General features: G+C 41.9%; 1 long non-coding RNA gene across 1 annotated transcript in view; it reads right to left on the bottom strand.

Annotated features, from left to right (window-relative positions):
- Positions 1-8,337, bottom strand: part of LOC311444266 — a 70,097-nt gene that overhangs the window by 42,768 nt on the left and 18,992 nt on the right. The window lies entirely within an intron of this gene.

Raw genomic sequence — 8,337 nt, 5'->3', positions numbered from 1 at the left:
CATTAACCCTCTCTCTGCTGGCTAATCTGTTCTTTTGGGTTTGGGGCACAAGCAAGTGTCATAAGACTTGCAAAGAGGAGGCTAAAAGCAGGAAGAAAATCTCCATTCCTTGAGGCGATGGTGCTTGTAGCAATAAATTTTACAAGTTAAGGTGCATTTGTGTGTACTGTAGATTACTGAAAGGAGGGAACTTCAGCTGCATGACTGGGATTTAATTTGTTTTGCACTCCATCACGCCAAATTTTAGTGCTTTTCTTGAGACTTCATGTTCTGCCCTGAGAATTGAGTTTTACCTGCTTCATATACTCTGAAGTTCGCCTGGGTTACAATCACCAGGTCTTCCAAGGTGCCCAGCGACTATGAGGACTTCTGTTTTGAGGGATCACATCATTTAGCGAGTCTTCTAGTAGAGCCCAGCACCCATTTTCTGAAATGCAGGCATTTTTCAGGTATTTCCAGCTGGACAAAGGAGTCACTTAGGATGTCTGTCCCCAAGCGCCCGTCCTCAAGGTGTTTAGTTCAAGGAGCAGGGTTTCCAATTCACTCCATATTGCCATCAAGCTGCCTCCTGTAGGAATCGTTCTGAGTTTACAGCGAGGGCAGGATAAAGGCTGTTTGATTTTGAAGAGGTGAATGCCCTGAACATACACCTTGTCTCTTGTGATAAAGTGGTAGCAATACAATTGCACAGCCCCTGTCACCTTCATATTTTGGTTGCGCTCAGCCCAGCAAAGTCTCCTCGTGTGTTGGTTCTGGGTTTTTAGAGCCCTACTGAGGGTTATCAGGCTGTGACTGCTTTAGCTTGCATAAAACAGTGGCTTACCTAACTTAACTACAGAAAACAGATAACTGCATGGCCCTACCATACAGGATGGCATAATCCTTTGGTCTAATGCACTGAGAATCTTTTAAAAACATCTCTGGGTTAAAGTTATACTCTATATTTTCTATACACTTTATAGTGAAGCAGTATGAGGAATCCAGACAGGGAAGCATGCATTTTTTTCTCTCCTTTTATCCTGTGTTTAGAAGCAGAATTTTACAGGCCAAGCAGCCAGCTGGCGCAACATCCATTATTTACTCCTGTTGGACTGGGAATCTCAATGAGACCTAGCACCAGTGACCTGACACTGGCAGCATAAAGAGTGGAGGCAAGAAAGATGCTCCCAATGTCCCCAGCAGACTGTTCCTGCTGTCTCAGCCAGATGAAGAGCACCGCATGTTGCTCTTCTTTGGAAAGCAAGAAAAAAGTAAGTCTACTTATTTATTTATCCAGCAGCATCTTAGAAGATTCAGTAGCTGCTCAGTAGGCCTGATTTTCCATTGCTAACCTGCAAGGTATATTTACTTTAACCCAAGTTGCTCTCCTTTTGTGGAGACTTTTTGCTGTTATTTCAAAAACTGAAAATTTGGACAAAGATGTCCAAATCCTGCATGGGCATAAGAGCCTTTCTCCTTTAGATAAAAGGTTATCTCCATCCCAGAAACACCTCTCTTCGAATATCTGACATACACATCTCTGCCTGCTAGGACTCGTGGGGACTTTTGCCATTAATTTTACTGAGTACAGCTGCACATACAGCTTCCACTACTGCAGCTCAAACTGCACAGAGTTGCAGAATTGCATTGCTGGCCACAGGAGCTTGAGGAACTGGACGTGCTGCCCAAATGATTCCTCTGATTCTTTGTTCCAAGGCCACCCCATGTGCAGAGGGTCCCAGCCACTGCTGGCCACAACCACACTTCGTTTTTTTTCTGTGCCCCAACCACTGTTCTCGGCACTGGCAGAAAGCAGACCACAAGAGGACTTGTGGCCCTTGGTGCTGCTGCAAACTCGTGTGGAGCCACCGCTCCCCCAGTAGGTACTGTGAAGGCTCAGAAATGTGGTCCTCAGCCAAACACATCTCTCTACTTATAATTAGCTTCATAGAAGTGGGATTTCTGATCACTTCCACCTCCTTTGACCATACATGCTTTTTAAATTACAGTGCAGACAAAAGGTTCTATCTGATATTCAAAGAATCGTATCGCTAGGTGTTATCAGGGACAAAAGGGATTTTAAAGTAAAGGTTCATTAATCAAAGTTAGGGGAAGACAAGAGTCACAAAACCAGCATGCAGACTACTAACTGGCAGAACCAGAAACTGAATCTGGTTTCCTGAAACGCAGAGTTTTAATTTAGCAGCAGCGTTAGCCTGAGAAGAGAGGGAAATTCAGCTCCTAGTCAAAACCCTTTCATTCACCCTGTGGTCCTCAAACCTGCGTGAGTCCTAAGGGATCCCTGAAAGTTAACAGCCCAAATTCCACCATCCATATACTAAATTCAAAACATAGTTGTTTGCAACTCTGCTGAAAAAAATGAGAGGCTCATGATGCCAAAAACATTTAAAATTTGCTGCTTTAAGGAGAAGGCTGTAAGAAGTAGAAAACACAAGCACAGGCAGATAACGGTATTTTTAACAAACGCGTACAACCAATGAGGTCCAGAGTAAATTCTCTCTCTTTTTCTTTACCCTACATATTCCGCTTCCCAGCCCCTGCCCCTCAAAGGTTTTCTTGCAGAATGTGTCATTTATGACCAGCTTTGGGTGTTTAAAACATTTATAGGGAGAGAAAGACAGATTGATGCCTTTAGTGCAGCCTGCACTCATCAGGTCTAAAGACAGGTCAGGGAGATGACAGGAATACTAAGCTTAAGGTGACGGGCTTGGCGCCATGCTACATTTAAGCCGAGACTGAGAGTCCAGTATTCCTGGACATCATAAAGAATCTATTATCATTGTGGTCACTTTCAGCAACGCTGGTTTCATTACCATCTGTCTTCATCCACCGATGCTTAGGGAATAAATATTAAATATGGAACTTTTCCTGGATTCGAGTCACAGAAGGCAGAAGGCGAAGCAGTTCTCCAGTAATACGATCTCGGAACACCTTCGAGTAGGTGGAGGAAGATAAAGAAATCAGATAAGATCATTAGCTCTGTCGAGTTGAAAATAAGGGTTCAGTTTTCAGTTGAGCAATAATTCTCTTTTCAAGGTGGGCAATATTTAAGCAATCATCCCTAGAAAATTGGTCATTACCACTGGCTAATAACCGATTTGTTAGTTAATAGCCCAAGGTGAAACCAAGGGCACTAAATGCTCTGACAAACCACCACCAACTGCAGTATTAACAGATTTCAAGGGCATCATTGCTATTATAAACCATGTTCATTGATTTATAACAACACTAATATGTTTTATAAAAGAGCAGTGCAGTGTTCTGGAAAAATTAATCATTTCTAGCTAGCCCACAGCTGACTGTCCACTGCTCTCAGTCCTGTAGCGCACTGGATACCATCAAGTTTTGTTCTGCTCACACTCAGGAGCACACAAAACAGGCTGGAGGAAGCAGAGGAAAGGAAGGAGTCTTTTCCAGAGTGAGAAGCACATATCCACGTCATCCTGGCAATCAGATCTGCCCAGGCTCCACCATCCACAGTTGGGGGTTTTCCCCATGGTCTACCCAAAATCACATTCACACCCCCACAGCCCATTTCTTCCATTTCTACCCCAGGAAACGAGGTCACCTGACAAGTGTCACTGTTATCCCCAAAATGCAAGCCAGACAGAGGTGCAGATCCACATTCATGTGACAAATTACTCTGTTCTGCTGAATTACAAGCTCAGCCAGCACAAGCTTGCAGCCAACACCCTTGGTGATGTGCTTTGATCCCACTTGACCTTAGGAAAAGGCGCTGAAATGAAACTGCACTGCGCTGCTGGAGCATGCTGGAAGTGCATGTGTGGGTATTACTGGAGCTCAGCTGAGGGGTTACAACTTGTTAGGTCACCGTAACTCTGGCACATCACTGAATCCACAGATTCTGCAGCTGAAGGCAGTAGCTATTGAAAAGCTAACCGGATCAGAGCAAAGCCCAGGCACGCCCATCAGCAGCACATGGCCAGGAGGCTGGAAAAAATGCAGCTTCTTCTTGATCTGTTCTTCCCAGCAGTTCTTCCCAGTTCTCCCCAGAAAGCTGTGGATTGTCACTGACATATATGTACCATCCTGGTCATCAACTGGAAGGAATCTACAGACCTGTGCAAATGTCCTACCTGGGGATAATCGACTCAGCCTGTGTGCACTTGACTTTTGTGACCAGGGTGAGGCATTCCAAGAAAAACAGTTTGCAGGAGTTTTACCACTGGATTGGCGTTACCACCTGGTTCTGAGTTGTTGCTTGCTCACTTGAGTTGTGACAGGGCTCAGTCAGAAATAAATAAAAAATAAATAAAAATTGCTAATCCTTCCCTGTTGGCAAGTAGCAGGATTTTCCTAATTGCAGTGATGCTCGAATTGAAACTCGTCAGCTTATATAGGAAAACTTCAGGCAGCACGATTCCTGATTAAGAAGGATACTGAAAGTTCATTTGTCCCTTCTGTCACTAAATCTGTTCTTTCTGCCACTAGTGCCCACCGAGCCTGAAGGAGCATCCATGTTTTCAAGGGCAGGGCAAGGCAGTTCATGCAAACTTTCCCAAGCTGTAGCAGAAAAACCTCAAAGAGAAAAAACTTGCAGGAAAATGAGCTCAGCTTCCAGATGGCCAGGAAACTCCTGTGATCTCTAGTCAAGTAGCACTCTTCAAGTAGCTAAAGTACTTGAAGCCCCATTAGAACTGGAGTTGAAATGCCCAGCTCCTCAGAGACACTGAGATGCTCTTCATCTAATATTTCAGTGGGAATTTGATGCCTAAATACCATTGAGTTCTGGAGCAAAATCTCCAAGCAGAGGACTTTACAGTCCCAGCCCGCTGTTTCCCAAAGCAAATTTGAATCTGAACCAAGCGGTGCCAAAAGAGACAGATAGATGAGTTAGAGCTCCTGTATGTACATACCTGCCTGTATATAGATTAATCATAATAAGGATCCGGTGTGGACATTTCAACCCAGTAATTTTAATGGAAATGAGGCTCTAAATCTGTATTATCACACCAAGAAAAATGGAGCTATTTTCACATCTCAGTTGCCTAATGGACTAGACACACATTTTCCTTTGTCTTGGGGAATGAGCTGTAAGTGACAGGCTCTCCCCTGGTTGTTAATGATGCTTTCTTCCATTGGCTGGCCCATGGCAGCCTGCTGGGTAGGATTGCTATAAGAGGTACCACTTTGCCCCCCAAAGCATTTGTGCACACGTGTTTGTGCACGTGGCGTGCAACATCGTGTACACAAATTCACACCTGGGTGACCAACCCCTTCCACTTCTGCAGCGAGGATGTTGGGTGGGCTGAGATTTCAGTTATGCACAGAAGTGACCATTTACTTCATGCAGTAGCTAAGGACCCCATGAGTTTCTTAGAGGCAAGGTTTTTCACATAGAAAACCTGTTGATCTCATAGTAAGGACTGAGCAGAAACTGAGTCAGAGTTTTGGGATCTGCCCCAGTTTTCCAGACACTGGAAATGTGTTTCCATGTATTACATGGGCTCACCCGATGATACGTTCTAAAGCTGGCCCTGCCCAACAGATCCAATAAAGACTGTCGACTTCAATAAAACTTCTTTGACATGTTAGGAAGAACAATTGGAAACATAAATTCATGCTGTGGATCCAGCACCTCGGCAAACATTTACTGTTTCTTTCTTTCTTTTTTTTTTTTTTTTGTCTTTCCCACAGAATTATTAAAAAAAAAAAAAAAAAAGAAAGGAAGAAAGAAAGACAGAAAATGACAAAGAATTAGCTGTACATTTGTGGTTTATTGGTTTTCCTAGAATTTATTGCAATGCCAGAAATTAATTTATGAATAATAGCAAGCATGGGATCACAACGAACTTCATGTGAAGAAAAAAAAACACCTAAAGAATGTTCTAGTTGGCAAGAAAAAGCCCCTGTGTCAATCTGAACGCCAAAAAAGGAGGGTAAATCTCGCATACCAGCTTTGGAAATCATTAGGGGTTTGTAAATTATGAGACAATGTTACATTGTCTTCCCAAACATTTTTTCCCATTTACTCCTCATGTGCCTAAGCTCACAGTGTCCTGATATTTTATTGCTTTATGGACACCGATACGCAGAGATTTAGGAAAATCACTTTTTTTCCCTATCACTTTTTTTTTTCACTTTTTTTTTTTTTTTTTTTTTCCCAAGAGTTGTTCTTTCTTTTTCTTTGAATGGAGATTGCTTTGTATTACTCATTCCCGTGTCTCTTTGACAAGGATCATTACTTATGTTTATCATAAAAAGATGCTCTGTATTACTGTCATATGGTTCCAGGATTTGTTATTATAATGCTGCAGAGTCCGGAAATGGCACAAAACAAAGGCCAGTTTTATTTGGCATATTCGTGATAGTCTTCCACTGCCAAACTCCTCCTTATTTGCTTCAACACAGGCATCTCTAAGGTCTAAAATAGAAGAGCTCATTTTGCATAGGGAAATAAAAAATGGGCCAATTCTCATGTAGAAATAACGGGGGAAAAAAAATCATAGAAAATGCATACAGGAGGTTACATTTGTTTATAGCACAATTTACCTTAACAATATATGGCCAAATATATCTATTCATGTAGGTCTCATAAGTGATTCATGAGTGCCAGGAGGCAGGTTTCTCCATCACCAAGCCCCACCTTAGGACTGGCATCCTTAGCAGAGCTCCAGAGACCACCAGGCGAGGGCACTGCCCTAACCAGACTACAAGATCACAGATATCAGGGAAACTCCAGGGAGCACAGCAAATCCGTGAAGTCATGTGCATGGGAGGACTTTGCAGCTGTATGGGCTTTCCTCCATGCCACAACCAGAATTACGCCGTGTGCCAAGAAATCCTAAAGGAAGGGGGGATACACTCTCCCGAACTTTTCCTTCAACCTAGCAAATTCCTCCCAGGGGAAAATTCTCGCTTTGGTGTGTGGTTACAGAACGACTGGAAGCTGTTGGCATGTTGCACAACACTGTACTTGAGAAAAATTTGGGAAAGATACAAGAATTTGTTGAGTGCTGATGTCTAAATTCTAAGGCGATGGTGAAGGAGCAGCTGGCTGGTTAGATAGATTTGACTATCGGTTCCTCCACTGAGATGTAGCAGCTCTAATTTCACCTAGTCAGGACCCTTAATACTGGCATAGGTACTGGCTTGACACGAGGCGTTGCAGTATCACACATTATCTATCCATTAAATGAATATAATAATGCTCACCTGCCTCACAGACATGTTGTGATTGTTCATCAGCCTCTGTTTACAAAGATCATCATTATCCCAGCTCAATGTCCTAACCCATTTGTTAATACTGAGCTTTCTCAAGTATTTCCACTTATGGTGCAATGTGAATATTAATTTAAAGACTACAGTGGACCTAATCACTAAGAAAAAATCAAGTAGCAAAATGTTGACCACTTAATGTCAACATAATAAACATTTGCAGCTCTTGGGGAAAATTAAAATTGTTCAAAACATAAAAACGTGACAAGGTAAATCACTATTTTGAAGTTCTGTTTCATTCTGAATTTGGAAGAAAACAAAAAACCTCCAAATTTTCTGTTGAAATGTTCTTCATTTCAACTGTATAAAAAATGTTTTTCATCAGAAAGGTCAAAATGTTTTCAAACTGTGTTTTCTTTTCTTTTCATTCATACATTATAAGAAATTTTATTGAAATTGAAATAAGACATTTTCACTCTCTTGGAATTAAAGGTCTTTCTCCTATTAAAGTGAAACATTTCAGCCTTACCAAAGTGAATTTTCAAATATCTTCCCATGATAATGTTGAGGAAACTAGTATGTTTGTGAAAAATTTTCAGATTTGTTAAATGGATATTTTCCAGTAGATTACTTCTAATGCATTTCCCACACCGAAATATCTTGCATTGTAGAAGAGATGGAAAACTGAAATTCTTCTGCTTTTGTAAGAGCAAAAAGTACTCAATGATGCTGATAATTCTTAATTTGAGAGCTGAGTATATTAAGCAGAACAACAAAATTTGCACTAGAGAGCAAAACAGATAAGTCTCGAGTTTTTGCAGCAATCTAACAACAACCTCCAAACAACAGCCATGCAAAAATCATCGGTCAAACCCCATTAATGCAATGCCACTTAAAAGAGGGTGCCCATCACCTAGATATTTCTAGGTTTCTTCTGCAAAATCTTCCAAATGTGGCCAAATACTGACTCCGCATGCAGAAGACCAGGTAAAAGAGCAAGATTTCAAGCTTCACACGGGCTGTGCTAGAGAGATTTCAGCTCATGAATCAAAATTAGGTTTCACAGGCTTGTAGTCACTGAATCCTGCAGCAGCTCTGCGGATGGTTGCTCTGAAAGCCAGGGGTGCTAATGAACAGAGAGCACAGTTAAGACTTCCT

Source organism: Aythya ferina, assembly GCF_964211825.1.
Source record: "Aythya ferina genome assembly, chromosome: 14".
Taxonomy (NCBI): Eukaryota; Metazoa; Chordata; class Aves; order Anseriformes; family Anatidae; genus Aythya; species Aythya ferina.
The sequence above is the reverse complement of the archived record's forward strand: the minus strand, read 5'-3'. Positions and strand labels throughout refer to the sequence as shown.